The sequence below is a fragment of the Cebus imitator genome, unplaced genomic scaffold (genome assembly GCF_001604975.1).
Source record: "Cebus imitator isolate Cc_AM_T3 unplaced genomic scaffold, Cebus_imitator-1.0 Scaffold14, whole genome shotgun sequence".
NCBI classification, from domain to species: Eukaryota; Metazoa; Chordata; class Mammalia; order Primates; family Cebidae; genus Cebus; species Cebus imitator.
In genome coordinates, this window is record NW_016107329.1 from 5,662,484 (window position 1) to 5,686,637 (window position 24,154).

The 24,154-nt window shown below is 39.5% G+C and overlaps 1 protein-coding gene across 2 annotated transcripts in view; it reads right to left on the reverse strand.

Annotated features, from left to right (window-relative positions):
* FAM155A (family with sequence similarity 155 member A) overlaps positions 1-24,154 on the reverse strand; it is a 670,880-nt gene that overhangs the window by 41,062 nt on the left and 605,664 nt on the right. The gene's annotated exons all lie outside the window — the stretch shown is intronic.

Genomic DNA, 24,154 nt, shown 5'->3' on the forward strand with positions numbered 1-24,154 from the left:
GACTTTCAGAGGCACAGAGCAGGCAGAAATGGACGTTTGCATTTGTGACTCACACCAAGTGCATTAGAAATCTCACTGTCTGAAAGCCCAGAAATACCCAGCATAGATCAGACATCATATGCCGTGGTGTGGTTAGGAGTAGGAGGGAAACCTCATCAGAGCCCCAGCTTCAACCTTCTCGATGATGTGCAAGCCACATCAATGTTTGCTATGTATTTATATAACGCCATCAAACGGGAAGGGATTGGGGCTTCATTCATCTCTTTGTTTGGGTGGCTGTTTGGGAAAACAAACCTTGAAAAAATTGCCTTTTTCTGATCCAAGGGAATAAGCCGATCTTAAATTAAAATAAAACAATGGCAGATGTACCCATCTGCAGCCTCGCTCACTGAAATTCAGTTATCCTCCAGGTTCTTGGCACAAATGGCTTTTATTTGTCTATTTCTAGGGTTAATACTATCCAAGCAACATTTTGCCAGTTATATTTTACCTAGAAAAATGGAGGCTCTGCAGTTAAAGATGGCCTAAGAGAGTATAAATACTTAATAATAACAAGAATAATAGCTAGTATTTATCAACTTTATACTCTTTTCTAAGTAAGTTATAAACTTTTTTCCCATGCAATTCTCAGCATGCACTTTTGACATAACTACTAGTCACATTTTGAACAGGAATAATATTAAGTAATAATAATATTAAGTAATGGAATTGGAAATTCCAGACTTCAAACCCATGTCTGTAGGACCCCAAAGACTGTGTTCCTAATAGTTATTCTATATTTAATCTGAAAACTACTTTTAAAGCACTTATGAAATCACAAGGGAGTTTGCAGATGGACCTAAAATCAGCGTGGACCTCCATGCCCGGGGTCAATATCCATTTGGTATAAGGAGGATTGTATATTTGTATTCATAACTTTATATTAGGTTGATCAAAGTGAAACTTTATTCTGTGATCAAAGTGCCTCAGTCGAGGTAAAATGAGATAAATGTCAAAGTGACATACACTTTTAAATGGCCAAAAGTAATTTTTCTTTGCCCGTCATCAACGGCTCACCATCACCATGTAACTTGTTAGTAAAACATACAAATATTTAGAATTCTTATAGGCCTTTTGAATGGGTCTTCACGTAACCATGTACACTGAAAAATTGCATTCGAGGAAAGTGTTACTATAGCTGAAGAAACCTCTAAGAATTCCAATGCCAACTGGGAAATGGAAGTGGGCTGCGGGTGTGCGCCTCAGGGGACAGGTGAAGGTGGAGTGGTGCCGGCAGGAAGAGGCTGGAAGCACCAGCTTCAGAAGAGAAGAGGAAATGATTTCTTAACCAAACTGTGGGGAAGTTGAAAACATTTTTCGAAATGCCATAGACATTGACATTTGTGTAATATGACATGATATGTAACATGACATGACATTTATTATGTAAACTAAGCTGTAATATAAGAATGAGCCATGTATACTCTGATTCCTGGGCTTCACGACCTTTCTCAGGTACTAGAGGAAGGAGGGTAGGCTCCTACCTGCGATTCAAACCACAACATTCCATTATGAGAACAGCTTGCATTCCGCACACTTCTGGGATTCTGAAGTCTAGAGTTACCTGCTTTTCTTTAAGGAATGCCCTTATGTAATTCCAGAAAGTAGCTCCTGTTTTCATTGGCCAAACTGTGGTCCCCATTCCCACCACTCCCCCACCGGTTGCCTTTACACAGTTATTCAAGTTAACATGGGTCCTAAATACGGAATTGCATCTTGTAGTCATAAACTCTTAAGAAACAATGTCTCTTTCTAGATCCTTGAGAAATCACCACACTGTCTTCCAGAGTGGTTGAACTAATTTACACTCCCACCAGCTGTGTAAGACTGTTCCTATTTCTTCACATCCTCTCCAGCATCTGTTGTCTCCAGATTTTTTAATGATCGCCATTCTAACTGAGGTGAGATGGTATGTCAATGTGGTTTTGATTTGCATTTCTCTAATGACCAGTGATGATGAGCATTTTTTCATGTTTGTTGACCTCATATATGTCTTTTGAAAAGTGTCTGTTCATATCCTTTGCCCTCTTTTGAATGGGGTTGTTTTTTTCTTGTATATCTGTTTTAGTTCTTTGTAGATTCTGTTTATTAGCCCCAGCAATCCCATTATTGGGCATATACCCAAAGAACTATAAATCATCCTGCTATAAAGACACATGCACATGTATGTTCATTGCAGCCCTGTGTACAATAAATAGCAAAGACCTGGAACCAACCCAAATGCCCATCAATGATAGACTGGACAAAGAAAATGTGGTACATATACACCATGGAATACTACGCAGCCATAAAAAAATGATGAGTTCATGTCCTTTGTAGGGACTTGGATGAATCTGGAAACCATCATTCTCAGCAAACTGACACAAGAACAGAAAACCAAACACCACATGTTCTCACTCATAGGTGGGTGTTGAACAATGAGAACACGTGGACTCAGGGAGAGGAGCATCACACACTGGGAGCAGTTGGGGGATTAGGGAAGAGACAGCGGGGAGTGGGGAGGGATAACATGGGGAGAAATGCCAGATGTAGTATGCACCTAAAGTTAAATAAATAAATTTTAAAAATGTATTAAGAGGGTAGATCTCATGTGAAGTATTTTTTACCACAATTAAATAAAATTAAAAAAAAAAGAAACAATGTCTCCCTGCCCGCCCCCCAATCCTGTATTGAAGTCTCTTCATATCTACACATCCTCTTTGCAAACACTTTTCTCAGCATTGCCCAGTTGGAACAGATCCATTTTTATTCTAGTTCCTTCAATTCTATTTTCACTATATTTCCTTTGCAGATTTTTTTTTTTCACTCAAAGAAAAATAAGATACTAGTAAGGGATCACAGCAGGTTGCTTTTTAAGTATCGGGTAGCAGTAGTTACGAAGAAAAGTGATCGATCATCATTTGCAAAGCCACCAGCAGACTTTACACTGGGCTATGATGATCTCTCCAGCCTGGCTCCATTGTGGCCTCTGTCACAAGCTCCCTCCTGGGCTTTGAGTGTGCAATGGAGATTACTCATTTGAATATTAAATATTTTCTAAAATTTTAGCTCTACGGATAAGATACATCAGAAAGCAAGTAGAGGAAACCATGTGAGCTGAGTCGAAATCTGAAGGATGGAGGAGAAATATTTTATTGCTACTTAAGAGATTAAGGCTGAGAAGCACACTTTATATAACTAAAGGATATATCTTTTCTCTGTGTAGATGTGTTTACAATAAAAGAGATAAGGCATACAGCATGTTTGCTAAAATATTTCAGAATAAATTGGAAAAAGTTTGCATGGGAAGTAAAAATAATTCTGGAATCCTGAAAAAGATTACTTGAAAGATGAAATAGCATGTTAGTAAAAACCCGAAAACTGTGGTACGTTAAGAACAGAGAACATCTGAGAATATACTATGGCTAAGAGAAAATGAGGGGTGGAACTCTTACTGTTATCTCCAGCGAGGGAACAGCTGTGTGCTGATGAGGATGGCTTTAAAAGTCAGAACGTAAAGACAAGAGGAAAAACAAACAGGTAGATATCAGCATGATGTAAAGACATGCTTTCCTGCCAGAAGAGATACACAGAAATAAAATGAGCTATCTTGAAAGATGCGGAGTTCTCTATAACTAGAAAACTTCCAATAGACTTTCCATAACTCTTGTCAAAACACGGTGAGGAGGATTCCTATGTGAGGAAGGTGAGACACGTCCATGGCTCCGGGACACCTCCCAACGTCTTTCTAGAAGTTTTTGCAGAGGGAGGTTGAGGAAGATGTGTTGTGGTGGCACAGGGCTATAAGAACGAATGGACTAAATCTTAAAAGTCGTAAAGAACTTTCAAACAAAATCCCATCATGAAAAATGAATACATCCGTCTTATTTCAGAAGAACTATGGAGTATAATGAAGCCAGAAGTCTGTTTTATAATGGCTTAACCTTCTCCTATAGAGAGAAATATTAGGTCAATTGCTTTTGTATGTGTCACTGCAGAGTATGAATAATTATATGAAATGAAAGAATAATTGTGGGAAGGAATAAAAATGTGTGCAAGGTCTCCAGTGACAGAGTAATGGCGAGGTGACATCCACCCACTCTCCCCCTTGATGGCCCGTGCCTCCTTCTACCCAAGAAGCAGCTTGGTTTGTCAGGTAATTTTGTTCTTAAAGGGTATTTCAAATGGCCCCCGCCCCCACACTTCTCCCACATGTCCTCTGGAAATGACTACTGACTGTGACAATCTTTGCTGGACAGCTGCCCACCACACAGCGTTCTCGAGGTGTTGTCTACAAGAGGGCGCACTACACTCTAACAATGGCCCAAAGGAGAGCATCATTTTTACTTAAAACATGAATAATACTTGAATCGATTTTTCTCTTTCTCCCCTGAGGCGTTTTTCTCCTGCTATCTTTCCTCATAAAACCCTGAGACTTGTTTGGGAAGTGTTTTACAAGTAAGGACACTTACACAGGGAAATAAGGCAGCAAACAAGTGGAATTCCACTCTCTCCACTGCCCAGTCCACACTTTGTTTTCACTGGGAACTCTCGTAACGGAACTCTTCCGAGAGGACAGAAACGAAGGGTGCATCGGCCACGTCGGGGTCTCTGGAGTCACTGAGGTGAGGCATCCCAGCGTGGAAAGCCATAGAGGCCACCTAGCTGAGCCTCTGTGAACGACGGAAGTGGGGCCCCAAAAGATGCAGATGACGCTGAGAAAAGGGGAGCCTGGATGCCGGATGCCCAGGGCCTCTGGGCAGCTGCTCAAATTACACTACCTATGATTTGGAAGTCATCAACCGAGGATTATTCATTCTGAACATATCCTTTTTCCTTCCTTCCTTCCTTCCTTCCTTCCTTCCTTCCTTCCTTCCTTCCTTCCTTCCTTCCTTCCTTCCTTCCTTCTTTCCTTCCTTCCCTCCCTCCCTCCCTCCCTCCCTCTCTTCCTTCCTTCCTTCCTTCCCTTCCTCCCTCCCTCCCTTCTCTCTCTCTCTCTCTCTCTCTCTCTCTCTTTCTTTTGCAAGGCACTTCATTTGGGAACCAGCCCTTCGAGGCTCACTTGCAGCTCTGCAGAGCAGGCTGTATGGGCTCCTACCCTCTGCTTCCAGACCGACTTCCATGTCTTCCCTGCATTCACTTCAGCTGAGACTCCCACGGGCAGGCAGGCCTGTTTGAAGAGGTGATCAGGGACAGCAAAGGCCGAAGAGAGCAAGGAGAACCCAAGAGAGCTCATCTAGCAAACTAATTTTCACACTCTTCATGAAGATTATGTTTTGAAGCGTTAAGTTATAACAGCACAGCCTCAGGAGGCAAACAGAGGGAGAGTACTTTGCTTCTCGATTGTGGGGAGTGATGTGAAGCTTTGGAACTCCAGAAATAAATGCTTTACGTGCAAGTAAGGATGATCCTGAAGTAGGCTGTGCATTTGTTAACAGAAATCCTACACAGGACCAGGATCTCCGTGGTTAACAATGGTGCCGTATGGACGGCTGGCAGGGGTGCCTGTGTGGTGTCTTCATGTCCTCTCTTGGTTCTGGGCATTGCATTTGAAGATGGCTCATCTGTGCAGAACCTTTCAAAAAATGCCAACAATCAATATTTTTCCAGCAGAAACTCAGCTTCTCATTACTCTTTAAACATATATTACCCCCATCTCCAAAATCCATCTCTATATTTTAGAGCAAGGTAGACGATTTATAACTTAAATATATGTTAGCCTGTTGAAAAAAATACCACGTTGGCTCTATATTTTATCACAAAGAAAAATGTCAGATATTAAACATGGTTGTCAGCTTCAAATCAAGAGACTAAGCAGCTGCTCTCACTTCCCCCCACTTATTAGTAAGGACTAACTTTCCCTTCACATTTGCAGCATTTGTTGATACATTTTATTAGATCCATTTCCGCCAGCTCTAACCCCGCTAGCGGCTTGAATTTTGGGTATGTGTGGGTGAAATAATTGGTTATGCAAGCATTAGTCTGTGACAGCAACTGGCTCAGCCTAATGCACTTTGATGCATAATGTATGTTGTTGCAGTTTTAAGTGGGGATGAAACTCAAAATACATTTTCACGTTCCTATGTCTGAATGTCTGCTTTCTGTTACATCTGTGTCAGTGTCTGGTGAAAGCACACTGCACCCAGAAATTGGAAACCGTGATACATTCTGAAAGTGAAACAAGAAAAGCCCACTGCCTGAGGCTGAGTTGAGTCTGTGGAGTCAGCTAAGGTCAGGTAAGGATGGGCGGTGAGCAGGGAACTGAGCGCCCCGATCCCTATGTGGTCTCCTGGCATCGGCACACCTTGCCTTCCAGGGCTTTGTCTTGGCTCCATTTCCTGAAGTATAATGCAAGTGTCTTCCTCCATTCCATTGGTGACCCACTTTTTCAATCCTGTCGTCACACTTGGTCTATTCCCTTGCATTTCAGAGCTTCTTGAGCTTGTCGGCTCTGCCCCACATTTCCCAATCCATCCAAACCGTTCTCAACACCAAAATGAGGCTCCTGCAGTGCACATCCACGCCAGAGTCCCAGACTCCATTTATACAGGAGAGGGGATCAGTCTGAAAATCACAGGGCCAACCCAAGCCCAGTCGGCCAGTCGGGGTATGGCGTCATGGAGGTGCCCAGACGTGGGATCGTACAGAAGGCGAAAAGCAGATCAACTTGGCCGTGCCTTCATGGATAGGGAATGTGCCCATCCAAAGATAATCTGCACAGGGCTTAGGAAAAAGGAAACCTAAGAGGCATTTGTCAGCATGCCTCCAGCGCTGTGCAAGGGAAAACGTGTCCTAACTATGAGAAAAGCCAACTTAGCTTTCTCCTTTTCTCTCTTCCTCATTAACAAATGTCTCCTGTAACACTCAATATCTTCCTTGTTTTCTCTTTCACTTCATCTCACTGTGATTTGGCCTCAGCTCGAGCCACTCCATTGAGATTGTTCTTTCCAAGCTTGCTGGCCCCTCTGCTGACAAATCCAGCTGGAAAATCAGTTGTTGTCTTATTTGACCTCTTGCCAGACCTGATTGTGGTTGATTGAACACCTTCCGGAAATGCCACCAGGACTCATTTTATCCTGGCGTCCCTCGGAGTCCTCTGCCCTGACTTCTCGATCTTCATGTGTTTGTTGTTGCTGTTGATTGTTTTTCCTGCCATTCCCCAAAATGTTAGTATCCCTCCGGCTTCTGTTCCAAGCTTGTTTCTACACATTCTTTCTGGGCAATCATCCATCCTAGTGATTCAATTGTAGTCTTTAAAATAGTGAAGCCTAAATCTTCATTACCAATGCTGATCTCTCTCCCTCTTTCTCTTTCTTGATCTACCCAGCACTCTGCTCCAACACACTTTAACACCCCAAGCACTATCAACTCTAAAGTGGAATTCGGCCTCTTCTTTGCAGAGGAAAGCAGGTGAGAAACCTAGGAGTCATCCGATGCCTCGTCCACACTCCACAGCTCTTCAGTCACCACGCCCCATGAACCTGCTTCCTCAAGAGTTCTGCGTCTGCCCAAATCTCTTGATTTCTACTGAGACCAGTGCTGCTCGCGCCATCGCCATCTCTCACTTAGATTTCTGCCTTGGACACACCCCATGGAGCCCACCCTTGTGCCTTCAGTTGTGAACTTCTGCTTCATGCTGCGGTTAGACCAGTCTTTAGAAAATTAACTTGACTATTCCACTACTTCATTCTTAATCATTCAGCACCCCACCCCAGAGCAACACCCAGGAGAAGGTTCAAAGCTCTTCACAGCATGCATCTCTGCAACCTTGCACTGCTGAGCACTCCAGCTTCATCTCCGCAACCCCCACCGTGCACTCTGCTCTCTGGCTACAGGAGTGACAAGGAGGTCACTCAATGTGCACCATGCCCTCAGTGGCCCAGCACCAGGCTCTTCCTTCCACCTCCCTCACGAATTCCTCAGCCTATTAATTCCTGTCCATCCTGCATGACCTCACCTGGAAACTTTCCCTGCTTTCCCTCTAAACCCTGCAATGAACTCTTCTTCAGCCATTCACTAAATGTGATGCTATCTGCCTCCTTCCGAGATCCTGTGCTCCTGAGATGAAGGACAAGCCTTGTGCCTTCTTATATCCCCAGTGTCCTGCATGTAGCTGGTAGAAGTTTACTGTCAGTGGAATGGCCACTGGAAATTAGTAACATGGCCTTTGGGCTTGCATAGTGATGTCTTGTGAGAGGCAGGTTACTATGAGAGCCAGTCTACCTGGCCCTGAGACCCTACTAAGAGCAGAGACACTAACCAGCAACACTGATGAGCCCCCAACATATTAAATCCTAGGAATCCCTTTTCAAATGACCAATCCAGTGTCCTTTATTGAAGACCAAAAGAATACTTAGGAAAGGCATGTTTAAAAGTCCACTTCATGAAGTGAACTTCTCCTTCCAGAAAGATTTCATGGGTCAGGTCCTAAAGCACAGTGTGGGGTTCGGTTGCAGGCTGAGAAAGGTTTTCACACGAAGATGAGGAATCATGTGGTTTATTGCTCTGGGCCCACGGAAAGCCCACAGAGCTTCAGAGGGCAAAGTATATTTTATAGCTGTTATTTAAACAGACACTCTACTTTGGCTGAGATTGCGGAAAAAATGTTCAGCAGACAGGCTACACTAACTCATACCTTTCCAGAACAGTTCTATTACACATCCAGAAAGAAACATCCACAAGGATAATAGCCAGTGAATTAACTTCACGGTAAATAAGGAACCATCTCCTTTGGTGGGAAGGAAGCTCTCTTTTAACAAGCTGCCTTCACCAGATTATCACGTTAGTGAAAAAGATGGTGAGAGCTCTACTGTGGGCATCAAAAAATAAGAAAGTTATTCTATAAAGGCTACTTCTGAGGTTAGTCATGGATGGATATAACTCAATAGCCTTATCTAGAGTTGGAATGGGACCGTAGGAAATGAAAGCACCTTGTGTGGACTCTCAGCCAAGCAAGGCCTTGGAAATGCAGCAGTATTACATGCCTATGGCCCTCTAGACATGTGCTTACTTAACCTGGCCGGGATTGACTGTCACAAAAGTGCTAGTGATCCCACTAAAATTTATATCTATAAAAAGGCAGCAAATGAACACTTCAATGTAAGTTCAGTTTTGGGCTCCACATCTTGAGTTGAGAATATTGAAAAGGGTTTAAAAAGCGGGAAATCAGCCTTCTAAAGAAAGGAAAATGGAATTGAGCCTTAAATAAGAAATCTGAAACTCGTCTAAGGATATAAAGGGATAATATATTCATCAAGGACAGGAGAAGAGGGACTGCGTTAGGCTTTCCTTATTTTGCAGAACTCATACAGGAATTCAGGGAGCACTTGATGATTAATAAATGAATGTTATCTGCCACAATCTACAGTGTATTTAGGAAATACCAACGCACTGAGTAGAGGTATAATAAGTAATTAGTAAGTTCACTATAAAATGCAGATGTATTCATTTCTTCCTAAAACTAAATAGAATGGAATTCATTATAATAGCCTCACTTAGAAATGAGCAAAAAAAAAAAAAAAAAGAAATTTAATGCATGCATAACTTTGTCATATAATCCAAGGTAAAGCATGGAAAATGTGACATAATGAACTATAGCTAGTTATCTAAGAATCCAATACCTTTACATAGCTGTACACGTTGTAGAACTAGAATATATAATGCTTTTGGTACATATCTAAAAGTTCTCCTTCTTTGCCATATTGTCAGGTCATTTCTGTACCGAGAGTGCATGATTGACACCCTACTTTACCAATGTCAGATTCACAAAAATCACCAACTGAAACGATAATCATCTGCCTTTGCTCAAAGGAAATCTGCCGTTCCTCAGTGGAGCAGGCTCTTTGCATTCCTTGTTTTTCCCACAGATGCCAGCATTGCTGATTTTGTCATCACAGTTTCTCCTCAAGAAACAGCAGCTAACACCACACTCTCTTGGCTGTTTTCTGCATTATTGTAACATGTCCTGCTAGTGAGAAGCTGGGAAAGGTACAAATGCAAGCCCCTTTTGTAAACTAAGAGCAAGCCAGCACCATGGGAATGAGGGATTGTGTCACACGGCAATTTCGACATGTTGCCTATTTAAACCTGGTCTGTGTTACTGTCTGAAAAATGCCAGCGATGCTATTAGAATTTACATATTTAAAAAGTCAGAGTGATCACTTCAGTATTCTAATTGAAATATAGACTTGTAGCCTGTTACTGTGAAACAGAGGACTGGCCCTAGGTACCGTCCAATCTGTCTGTTAATCACACATTTTTCACTGACAGTCAACTTTGGGGTCTGACAGTAGATAGGTACCTTTGGGAGCCGAGGTGGAGGGCAGGTTAAAAATTTCATCCTAAGACATTTTCCCTGGCATCAGAAATAGTACCCTGAAATTCGAGGAGCTAGGCTAAGATGCCTCCAGCTGGGAGTGTTGCTGTCAGTGCACCTCAGTATGGAGGGACCAGAAGTCCGTGGTGACTGAGAGTTTCTAGAGAAGAGAAGGGGACACCATGTGAGGGAGGGAGACGGGCATGTCAAAAAGAGGAGTGGGGAGGAAGCTGATGTGCTTCTGATATGAGAAAGAAAGGGACGAAGGGCAGAGCACGGGAGGAAGATGGCAAGGGAAGAAAGGAGATAATGAAACTTAACACCATGGAGTACAACTCAGCCATAAAAAAGAACAAAATGTCTTTTGCAACAAGTTTGCAGTGAATGACTAAGGAATGAAAAACCAAATATTGCATATTCTCATTTCTAAGTGGGAGCTAACCTATGGGTATGCAAAGGTATACAGAGTGATATCATAGACAGTGGAGACAGACTGGAGGGGTTTGGGAAGTGGGTAAGAGATAGAAAACTACCTGTAGGGTACAATGTACATTACTCAGGTGACTTGTGCACGAAAATCACAGACTTCCTTGTGACCAAAAACTACTTGTACCACTAAAGCTATTGATATTTTAAAAAATCAAGGCTGGGAGACGTGGCTCATACCTGTAATCCTAGAATTTTGGGAGGCCAAGGTGGGTGGATCACCTAAGGTCAGGAGTTTGAGACCAGCCTGGTCAAATGGCAAAACCGTGCCTCTACTAAAAAATTACAAAAATTAGCTGGGCATGGTGGCACATGCCTGTAATTCTAGCTACTCAAGAGGCTGAGGCAGGAGAATCACTTGAACTCAGGAGGCAGAGATTGCAGTGAGCCAAGATTGCACCACTGTACTCCAGTCTGGGTGACAGAGCATGACTCTGTCTCAAAAAATAAAAAATAAAAGTAAAAAAATAAAAAGAACTATTTACTATCAGTTATTTTGCCAGGTGTTTTCAATGCATGGTATTTGTGATGTGAGTGCTATTATTCTAATTTATAGATATAAAAACCAAGACACAAAGAGTGTAAGCAATTTGGACAAAGTCCCATAACGAAATGTAACAGAGCCGTGATGGGGTTTTAGGTCATTTTACCCTACACCCCGACACCCCCGCATCAAAATGTGTTCTGTGCTGTACCAGTCATGCAGAGTAAATATTAACTCATGAAACTAAGTGTAGAGTTGTTTGTGGCTTGCAAGAAACATCTTTCTTGGGGTTAAGCTTTGGAGATTCAAACACGTTCTATGCTGCACTCCATAGCTCAAAGAAAATGCGGCTGTTTTCAAAGAACCTCAAAGAAGGCACTCCGGCAACTATTACATGAATTTTGCTTTATAGTGAAAGATTTTAAAGACGGCAAAGGCTCACAATGGTTGTGATCTTATTAGCAGAAGCTTGAAACCCTGCAAACTGGTGACATGAGTAACATTAATCTTAATTAGGAAGGAGCCAGAATTATATCTGGAAGAAACAATTGCCTATCACAAGAATTAACCGCCACCTCCAATTAAGAAGCCAATTTCTCTGGTCTCTTCTGTACTCCTTTCTCCTGTGGCTTACTATTCCCCCTGCAAACCCTTATTTAACTATGAAATGATACAGAAGTGACACTAACGTGTGTATGTTTTAAACAAATTTGCTAAACATTTTTAGTAGTTACTCCACCCATTTAAGATTTTTAGCATATTTCCCTTACATAAATATTCATTTATATACACATGAACTGTTATATAATGTACACATTATACAGCATACGTGGAGCACAATTGATCGCAAAGGTTCGGATAAAATTACAACTGCAAGTAGAATTTAATATTTTCTTGTCATATTTCAACAGATTATCTTGTGCATGTCCTGGGCGTGCTCGCCCCACTTAGGAGAAGCCCGATTGAAGTTAAATCGCAATTATCAACTTCTTTAGCAATGAAATAAATTATGTAAATTGTCAAATTGTGTGGCACAGACATTTAAAGCTGAGCACTTGCTTGAATTATGTAAGCAAATTTTAATGAATTTTATATAACTGACTAGGCAAAAACCAAATATTACCATGAGGGCGGGAAACTGGTCTGTCTTTAGTCAGCAGTGGACTCTCCACAACAGGGTGTCTAGCCTCTGGCATGACTCAGCCATTGGTGCTTGAATGAATGAATGAATGAATAAATGCATCTAGACACAAGCTCAAGGTGCATCCAAATGACCATGGTTTTAGAAATCATTCCTGTTTTATTTAGTGGGATTTGTTAACTTGAGCAACGTTTTGCCATTATTATTTTTAGTTTAATCTACAACCTAAACAAATGGCATCCATTTTCTCTGATACACTTTTTTAAGGCAAGCAATAGACATGGGGCTAATAAATACAATTTTGTATAAGCTGTAATGATACTGATTTTTATTATCAGTGACAGTAGTGAAAGCTACTATTTCTTTGCTCTGGTTGGCATAGCATCGGTTTCTACAGCCAAAGTGAGACTTAGATATGTAAATGCTCATACTAAATATACTGGCATCTTGGGAAAGTGTTGTTACATATAAATATTTATAGTTGTTAAATATATGTATGTATACATACACACACATATATAAGAAAATCAGAGCATCTGTTAAATCAAAACAGTTTTAATAACTCATTTTATTTTTGCAGTCATAAATGTTCCACCAATTTTGTGGACAGAAGAAAAAGGAAACATTTTTCTTCCTGACTTTTGCCATGTTTCTGTATTTCCTCAGTAAATACTGAGATTCAGCAGAATATATTATTTTGACATTTTAGATCACGTGTCTAAAAACTGAGAAAACATATGTCTTTGAATGGGAAGATTCAGAACATAAAAATAGATTCACTTATGAACAAAGGTTCCATAATTCAAATGAAGATACACAGTGAAGTTGAAAGGCAGGATTTTAGAATTCCTCCCTAAAACATTTTCAAGGACAGTTTCTAGTTGGGTGCTCCCTGTGTTCCACTGACTTGTTACGGTCTAACCTTTTGAAGTGAGTAAAATATAATGTATTTTCTGTTCTCTAAGTGTGTTATGTGTATCTTAGAGAAAAATAAGTATCCTTCTATTTATAGAGTTAAGAATATAAGTACACATGCTATAAGTCTTTTAACCCATCCCTGTAAATGTGCTTAGAGGCACAAACCTCCAGGAAAGAAGATGTTTCCCTGCTACTTCTGCAGAAACAGAAGGCCTGTATCTCTTAGCCCCTGTCTTCTTTATCCTGAGCTAAACATACCACCAGAAATATATTTTCAGTATAAAATAATCGGTTATAAATAATCATATTATTATTATTGAAAACTATAATTAATGGAATTAATAATCCTTCATAATAAAATTGGTGATAATATTGGAAGGTGCAGCTTTGGAGCAGACAGTTGATCATTATATATTTGGAATTAAATGGCAGTATCCAGTTTTATGCTCACAGTAAAGTCTGGCAAAAAATGTAGAACAATATTGAAATATGCAAAAATCAAATTAAGAAATCATACATATAATTATGCAAAACATAAAATCTGAACATTTAATTTTAATAATTTTCTGTCTTGAGAATGCATATTTGCATTCATCGATAAGATATGCCACTGCATATACAAATGATACTCCATTTTTGAATTATATATATTATATAAATATAACATAAATTATATATGTATATTTGCAGCCCCAAACAATGTTAATTTGTAAAAAAGCTAATAAACTGTATGTCCATAGCAATGTCTTAAAATTTAAAACTAACCATTTGCTTTCCTAGCATGTGTTTTGCTGCGCCAACTGCCATGGACCCTAAAATCAGCACTTTAACAAATTATTTTCATTCAATTGCAAATAATATCAAAGATTACTTTAAATCAATAGCAATGATAAAGATTTATGTCTTAGTACTGATTGCAATACAAACTGCGCTTTTTAATATCCAAATCTCATATTGAACTTTGGTTTAAAAATTAGATAAGAAATTAGTTATTAGATTATCCTCATGTAAATGAGAGTATCCATAGCTAATAATTTGACATTTTTAATGATTCCTCACTGGAAAACAACAATAACAACTAAAAGAACAAATAGAAATAAACCAAAGCAAGCACATCAATTTCATACCTAAATGGGAGGATTCAGGTAACATTTATTTTTATTTTTTTGTTTTCGTTATTGTTTTGTTTTTGAAACAAGGTCTCACTCTATTGCCCAGGTGTGGACAGAACTCACTGTAGCCCCAGCCTCTCTGGCTCAAGATATCCCGCCTCAGCCTCCCAAGTAACTAGGACAACAGGTACATGCCAACACGCCCAGCTAATTTTTAAATTTTTAATAGAGATAGGATCTCACTATGTTGTCCAGGGTAGTCTTGAATTCCTGGCCTCAGATAATCCTACTGTGTCGGCCTCCCAAAGTGCTGGCATTATAGGTGTGGACCACAGAAACTGTCCTCAGGTAGTATTTAAACTTAAATTTCAACCAGTGGAATGATGGAGGTGGAGATGGGGTGGGACCCGGACAACCAATGGTGTATATTGAATAGATCTTTAAATACTAATTCTGAAAGCTCAAACAGCAAAGTGAACTTAGCAATCAACCTGTTCTTTCCACAGAAATACTGAAAACACAACCAAAGGACCATCCCTTCCCCTGAATTCTGACTGCCATACTCTCACCACATGCACACACACACATGCACGCATGCAAATATACACACGCGTGCATACACACACATGCGTGCACACACACATGCACACACACTTTCTCTACATTAGGTCCAATATCGTTAGCTTATCAAGGAAAGAAATGCCTTCTACTCGTTTCCCTTACATAGGAACTGGACATGAGCTATTCCTTACACATTAAGACAAACAAAAAACTTTCTACTTGCCACATACATGGACATTTCCAATTTTTTTTTTTAGAACTATGGCTCTAACAGTCTTTACAGGATTTAGTCCCCTGCATAAAGGTTATTTTATTAAAGTCAGTGAGCTGGAAGGAAAACTATTGACCTTGGTAAGTGCCTGGGGTTTAAACACACACCACTCCCTAAGTGGCAGAGCCTCCAGAGAACAGGCTGCATTGGATGAAGACCCTTGGTAAGACAGACAGAAAGGGAAGCTAACCGTACATTACAGAGAGTGGCGGTCAGAAAACCCCAGCAAAAATACAGTTTTATTTTATTCTTTGGAATTTAAGATACTCACTATTATTTAAAATCAGATCAAGCCAGAAAATGTATTTTATATTTTTCTGCTGTAAGCACAAAATAATGTTAACTATACATTTATTAGAATGTATAAATGTTTAGATGGAAATTGTTTCTTTTACAATGAAAACTTATGCAATAATCTGTTTCTTTCAAATGGTATAAATGCAAAAGTTCATTTGAAGCACATTCTTATTCACTGTGGAATACAATGAGTACATAACAAAACATAAAATCCTGTTGCTCGAATTTCATAAACTACAATGTAAAACATGTTTAGCATTGGGTTTCTGGCTTTTTATAACCACCATCAATGCAAAGCAATATAAACGATCACAGCAAATTTGAAATGGTGATTTCAAATCTCACAAACGCAACATGTTTAGCAAAAGCAGAAGATAACCACTGATGTTGACACAGCCGTCACTGCATGCCAGAAACTAGATAAAAGTCTTACACATAGCAGCTCATTTAATTCTTACAACAAACCTCTCAGGTAGATAGTAACATTTTTCCTTTATTCCATGGGCTTGAAAATACGAGGCCCCGAAAGTTTAATTCCCTGACTGAAGTGAAGCCAGAGTTCATATCCCAGAGCTGATATGCCCAGACATTTGGCCACATGACTTCCATAACCACTGCTAGATATTTGTATTAACCAAAGTATGCACTTCATTTGCCACAATACATATGGTATGCAGACAGTCTTGCACAATCTTATTTCAAGAGATTTCTTTTGACAAAACAGAAGTATAGACTGAGGAATTTGACACACCATCAGAATGGCAGAGAACATTCTTCTACAATCCTCAGCCTAATGCAAGCATTACCGATGCCTCTAAAACCTACTGCTCTGTTTGTGCATCATGCACCATCTCATGATACCTGCATTCTGGCTGTCTTGATTATTCTTTGGTAGAGTTAAGGAAGTTTTTCACCTATGAGATTCTTCATTAGAACAACCCTTCAATACTTCCAGAGTGCCCTCTGTGTCTAGCACTGAGTATGCCTTGATCTGCACTGGGAGTGAGGAAGTTTGATTACTGCAAGTTGCCAAAAATGCTTAAGACACAAAGTGGGCACAACTCCTTAAAAACACGTGTGGTAAACACTAGATCTATAGAAGGGCTTTTAAAGCATCAAAATAGCGATTAAGAATGAATTCAGACTTTCTGATCAAATATTCTTGATAACTGCATAAGGTTAAAATTTTAGCAAGCTGTTCTTCTGAAATGTCTTCATTGCACAAGTCAAGATCGTGCAGTACTGGTGACTTTTAGTTCTTGATAGACAAGAAAGTAGTTGTGTTTAAGCAGTCAACATCCCTCCCCCATACATGCCAGTTTTACATGATGAGATTGACAATGAAGTAGAAAAGAACATATCCTAATGAGGTAAGAGTCCTTCTGTGAGAAAGCCTTGAGCATTTATTATTTGTGATGTGTTGGAGAAGACAATGTATTTCCACTTAGCTTATTTATTTGAGCTTCAGTTAGTAACCTAATCTCATAGGATTTTAGGAAGAAGGAAGTAAGTATATACATATCAGAAAAAGTAAAACATAATAAAGTCTAACAAGACTTTGCTAATAATATATGTTGGCAAAACCAATATTTCAAAATATGAGCTCTTTGTATGTAATATATAAAGAATGAAAAAAAACCAAGTTTTGAAAATAATAAAGAGACAATGAAGAAAGACATTCTTCAATTGTTAGAGATATCTGAAAACACTAGTAATCCATGATATTTATCGTCTTAATACAGCTATAAAATCTTCAAAATACTCCTTTCTGGGCAACACTCCTCTCCTACTTCAATTTATCATTGATGCACATACTGTTTACAGATGTGTGCTTTATATAAGCAAACAAAACAATAACAAAACAAAACAAAAAAGAATGAATGAAACTGCCTTTTTATTAACTTATTAATTCCACCAACACTTACTAAATATATGTTATGTAAACAGCATATACCAGATATATTGCAAGGAGTGGTGTCATTATTGATTGATTTATATTCATCGGTTAAATTAGATCAACAGTTGTATCAATGGAGGTTAATCTCAAAGAAGGTTAATGGAAGCTACAATCTGGTATAGCCTGTCTGGAAAAATATACAATGAAATGTAATAAGGCAGCATGGAATTATGACCATAGTTCCTGTCATTCTACTGACACAGTCATCTTATTGCCAAATTGACAGTCCAAATTCAGTGAAATCAGGCCATCGAACATCTCTTTTTAAGTAATTTTAGACAATCTTGTATATCAAAGAAGTAAGAGGTGGAAAGAACTCAGTTATAGGAATGTACTGAAATGAGAAAAAGCAGGCGAGAAAAGGTAATCTCATTATCAAACAGAAAAGGCCTAGAAGTTTAACGTGAATCTCTGCTTGCAAGATGGGGGGTGGGGGCTGAATTGATGACATCAGCCATCCAACATGCTTCATTGTCACATTTATCTCAAACATACGCCAAAAAATAATTCAGTCCCTTTGCATTATTGATATTATTATTTTAAACAGTATCAAACCCATAGATAAGCCTAAGGGTGTTGGTAACTCTTGATTGAGGATGCTTCTGCTTGTCTGCATGAAAACCCCTCCATTTCAATCATTAAGATTCTCTTCCTAAAACTGATTATCTTCTGTGGTTTAAGCCAACCAGCTTCATAGAAGCTATGTTGTCTGAATGTTCTACAGTATTTTCTAACGTTGTGCTTACAGCTTACAGCATAATAATAGTAGAACTAGAGGTATCTCACATAAAATATAAACCACATGTTAGACACACACACTCAAATATTTTGAAGTAATAATACATCTAGGTGAGCGTATTCATTTTGGATTTCGTTTAAAAATTTTTAATGAGAAAATCTATTATGAGAAATACATGTTCATCTATAATCAATACCAATCATGATGATGAGACTACGTGGGGCTGGAGAAAGGCACTCTTGGGCAGCTATTCTCTCTCTGAGCATAGGGAAGTTTCATTATGTCAGTCTTGTGATAAAGAGAGTGTCGGGATCAGTTCTCATGCTGGGGGACACGCAACACCTGCAGCATAATTAGGTACTCAAAATCTGTTTGTATTTTAAAAGTGCTTTATATAACTGTTATTATGCATCAGGGGACGCCTTCGGCTCAGCTGCTAACCTTTTCATAGCAGAGTTCAAGAGAGTGGGGTAAGGAGTCCACAGATGATTCAAAGTGGGTGAGGAATTTGGAGGAAGGCTGGTTTATCCAGAGAAAGCAGCACCCCACACCCATGAACATTTAGATTTTTATCCCTGGTGTTAAATCAATTCCCCTCTCTCCACCCTGACTCAGGGAGCAGAGATCATTAAGAACACATTGAAGTGCTTAATTGGGGTTTGAAGGAGGTTTCTCCATTAACATTAATTAAAGTCTCCCTGGGCTCATGAAAGCTCGTTTGCCAGGTAGGGGTTTTCCAGGTTCACTCCTCTTTTCATTGCTGCCTCAGCGGTACCATTTTTTTTTTTTTTTTTTTTTTGGCCTGGGTTCCATGGGAAGCTTACAGAGCAAGAAGCAAGAAAAAGAAGGTAAAGCAAAGGGACACACTGCATTCTGCGATGGAAGACTGGTTAAAGTAGAGCGAGGTCCTGTTGTATGATTTTGCATTTGAGTAGAAAGGAAATTAGAATTACAGTGAAATCACATGTTAGTTACTGCCAGTTGCCCATGGGAATTGTTCATGGAGATTTGGCCTCCTCTTCTTATGGACAGAAACACTTTTGAATGAAAATTATTATTATGCCATGAGTACATTAACTTAAGTTGAACCATATGAAATTTCTGATATGCAACCATTTTTGGTCTATAAAAATGGCAATTTCATAAGGTTTAATCTAGTAAACTCTAGAAATTCTAGATTTTAAATAGGAAGCAAAATGTATTTTACTATAAAATGTAGGGAATCTTTATTTTTCTACTCATAAAATGTAAGGAATCTTTATTTTTCTCTCCCTCATTTCTATGCTCCCATAAATTTCAAAAGTAATTCTACATCTATGCAAGGTTGCAGTGAGCCATGAGCAACAGAGCAAGACCCAGTCTTAAAAAAAAAAAAAAAAAAAAAGACAACTATAGCTGTAGTCCCAGATACAAGGGCTTACAATTTACCAAAAGAAAGTCAAGTAGAATTTGCTTGGAAATGAAAAATTGGCAAACACAGCTTTTGTAAAAATATTTACCCCACAGGAGTAAAGATGGCAATAAAAGAAAGATGTTCATGTGAGACAAAAACTTTTAAATAAAAAACTTCATATTTCCTCAGTTATTTGCATATTTTTGCCTGTTTCCTCTCAAATATCATTTACAATATTAATGATTTTAAACATTACATAGGTATGATGGACTGGAGAGTGGAGCCTTCAGATTGTGGATGTCTTCACGGTTTATAATATTGGTCTACTTCCTCCAACCCGTGCTGTGAATAATTGTAACTATTTGAAGCCACATTACCTTCAGACCAGGAAAAGAAATGCCTTTACATGGAAGAGTTCCATAAAACAAATCTATGTCATGTTTTTCACCTCTTGAATCTCAGCATCTCCATGTACCAATTACATTTTGGTTTTACTAGCAGCTCTTCTTCAAGGTCTTCTGACTGTGATATACAAAAAGGCTATTTTTGAGCTAGGCAAGAAATTAGCCTTTTCTTTGATAGAGAGCTATTAACTGTTTTGTGATTTTGAATACCAAAACTGATTTGTGTATTTGAAATGAGCAACCCAGGCAGGGCCACAAAACATAGCATAAAGTTAAAGGGAAGGAGAAGTGAAAATGCTAGCTGCCCTTCAGAAACCTTTTAACTGTTCTGCTGAACTGATGACTGCAGACAGCATCCCTAGGAGCAGGAAAGTTTTGATGTTTCATCTCATATGAAAGTAGTCCAGCATTTTTAAGCACTTCTAATCCATTTCTTTTTATTTTCTAAAAATAGAGTTGAAAATGGCTGAGTGTCAAAGAAATGGAATTACTATGAAAGTTAGGGCACTTATAATAAGCAAGCCTTGATCAAGCACTTGGATCTAAATTTAAACACTCACAAATAAGGTCTGGGAAGGATGGAGAGACGATATGTACGTCAATCCTGCAAATCACAGCAATTTCCTCCTTTGCAGTCACCATTACGTAAGCACTTTGAAACAAAGCCAAGGTAATTAGGTAGGTAAGGGCATGCCCTGTTATTCCTACCCTGGACGCCTGGCATCTGCATTAGAGGATGGACAAATGGGAAGTCAAAATCAGGGCAACAGTGGGGCAAATCGGTAAGACTATCTGATAATGGGGGTCTGTTCCAGGATGGAGAAGGTCTCGGTCACTAGAGATAATCTTGGAGGTTATAAAAAATACTAGAGGTTTCCAATATGAGAGAACAGAGAAAAGATGACGTGATCTTAACAGATTCCTTCTGTCTCTAAGATTCTATGGTGAGTCTCCTTAAACAACCAACTGACCTAGAAATCAATTAAATACATTATCCTAATCACAAATCATCTTAGCCAATCCTTTGAGAACTGCCACAAAGGGGCTATTCCTCACAATACTTACCAATAAGCCCAAGTTGCTAAATATGTACTTACAGCTTCAAATATCACGTTATTTTAATAATATTTCTTGCAGCCGGGTGCAGTGGCTCATGCCTGTAATCCCAGCCCATTGGGAGGCCAAGGCAGGCAGATCACGAGGTCAGGAGTTTGAGACCACACTGGCCAACATGGTGAAACCCTGTCTCTACTAAAAAAATACAAAAAATTAGCTGGGTATGGTGACACATGCCTGTAATCCCAGCTACTTGGGAGGCTGAGGCATGAGAATTTCTTGAACCCAGTAGGCGGAGGTTGCAGTGAGCCTAGATCATGCCACTGCACTCCAGCCTGGTGACAGAGCAAGACTCCTTCTAAATAAATAAATAAATAAATAAGCCAAGCATGATGGTGCACGCCTGTAGTCCCAGCCACTCAGGAGGCTGAGGCAGGAGAATTGCTTGAAACCAGGAGGCAGAGGTTGCAGTGAGCAGAGATTGTGCCATAGCACTCCAGCCTGGTGACAGAGTGAAACTCCATCCCAAATAATAATAATAACAACAACAACAACAATAATACTTCCAGCTTCATCAGTGATCCAGGCTGAAACGATGAGGCACTTGCTTGGGCCAGATGCAGAAGACTCCGAGACAGGGAGCTAAAGTCCCATGCTAAAAGATTCTGTGCACAGTTTCTGGAAAATTAATAAAACAAATGATAAAAAGAGCCTGCATTTTTTGAGCACTCACTCTTTTTCAGTAATTGTTCTAGAAGCTTCATCTGTTGTGCTCATATCACACTCCAAATAATTCTGTGCAGTAGGTAGTGTTGCTTTCCCCATCTTTATGGATAGAGGAACTGAGTCTCAGAGAAGTCAAAACACTTGCTATGGCTACACAGGTAGGCAGTGTCTGTTGCTAATTGCAAAATTGGATCCAAATGCACCAGCTTCAGTCCCCATATTCTTCTCTGACCTGTTGTACTGCTTCCCTTTCCAGAAAGTGTTTTAGGTTGAAAGGAAAGCTTTTAATTCTATGAATTTAAGAACTGACATAAAACAACTAAAACAGTTGAGTTGAAAAGGGATTTGCTTTCATTATGAATTTTGAAAAAGTACAAACATAAACACAGAGATAACTCCCCAAGTCATAATTTGAACACTCAGATCAGAAACATTTCATATACCAGCAAGAAATTTAGAAATACAGGTACAGGAGAAGGTGAGACATATGATGACACAACCAAAAGACCATAGCAAGAGACTTTTCTCAGTCATCTACAAGTAGTGGTATCATATTTTTCTAGTGAGAAAAGATTACAAGTTAGAACAAGAAGCATTTGTGCCATGCTGTGCATGAAAACATAAACTAGCCATTTAGTAGAAGGTATGAAGGTATTACATTCCATAGTGTGGAGCCACTGATTCTCTATCCATTTTAATCTTCATAAAATCTTGAGTTAAAGGACCCCTTTGAGTATTGAAATAAATATCTAAGTGGAAAACACCCCAACAGGCAACTGCAGCCAAGATTTGGGGAGAAAAAATGACAAAAATATATGTAAGTGGTTTGCTTACAGAGTTGCAAAGGCTGATTTCTATCTGGCTCTGCTACATGTTAGTTACATAAGCAGTTCCAGGCAGGAAGAGCAGAGCAACAATCAATACTGTACTAGCTAAACTGAATTCAGTGCCTGAACAACTACATTTACCACACAAGGCCACAGTGAGAGCACGTGGGAAAGAGAGAGAAAAAGCTTAAAATACGTACATACAGAGTGCCTTTTAGTTACAACATTGATCAAATAATAAAGTCAACAGTTATAGATGACATGACATAATTATTTATTACACCATGTGAGCTTATTCTATTACTGCATTGTTTTATGACATTGTTATTTGAATTATATTACTATACAAATTATGGGAGAAACAGAAGAGCTATAGAACACAGAAATATCTTGCTAAAAAATCTCGGATTTTCTAGTAGTTCTTATTAACTGTGGTTTCTACATTCAGAGTTTTGAGTGAGAAATTAAACATTAGGGCCACTGTTATATTCTAAACTCCAGTACAATTACACAGAGGTTTTTGCATGTTCTGTTTTTAAAGAGTGATGAATTGGCATGCTTTTTCAAACGTTCCCTATCCTTCCTTTCTATATTTTTAAATAAGGCAAATGTGCACCCTGTTGGAATCAGGTAGAAAGGGCAGCTTGCCCTGGGGCTTACGTGAGCCCCCTCTTTCACCAGGGAGAGGCTCAGTGACTTTGCCTGCTTTCCCCAGGCACAACAACCTGCACAGCAGATTCTGTGACAAACAGTGACCTGATTATCCTTTCACGAAGGGATATGTGTCCTTGAGGTGGCAGGATTTTGTGTTCTCTGCTTTAATGAGGATGCCATTTTTATAAACATCAAAGACAGGTAGGACAGGCAGCTCTGGCAGGGCTGCGAGGGTCTGCCCAGCACCGCCTGTCAGCCGGCCCTGAGCTCAGCAGTTACTGGGTTATGAGGAAAAGAAAGAGAAGAGCCCCTGAGATCCTCTGCTCTCCTTCACCAAGGGTTACCTGGCTTTGCTAAGTCAGGGATGGCAAGTGATGTCCCCCAAGTCCCTGTTACTGTATCCAGCATAAGCTCAGAAAAAAACCCGAAACAAAACCAAACAAAAACAAAAAAGCAAGAGCATTTGCAGCTCTTCTCCTTTGCTTTAAGAATTTTAAATGCCTTCCAATATGGTTATGCTTAAGAACTGGCCTATGACATCTCTATTTTTGGTAATGACAGTTTGACTGATTGACACACAGAATCCCTTCCTTACATTTCAGGCAGACTTGATGACATGAAAATCCTCATGTTCTGCTTTCCTGAATGCTAACGAGCCCCAGTACAGCTCCCATGCCCCCTGCCTCTCCACTTCCTTCATTTTAATGCTTCTCATATCAAATTCATCCCCATTTAGCCTTCCTTTGGACAGGGAAGCCTGAAAATATCCATCACACCCACTTTTTAGTTTTTACA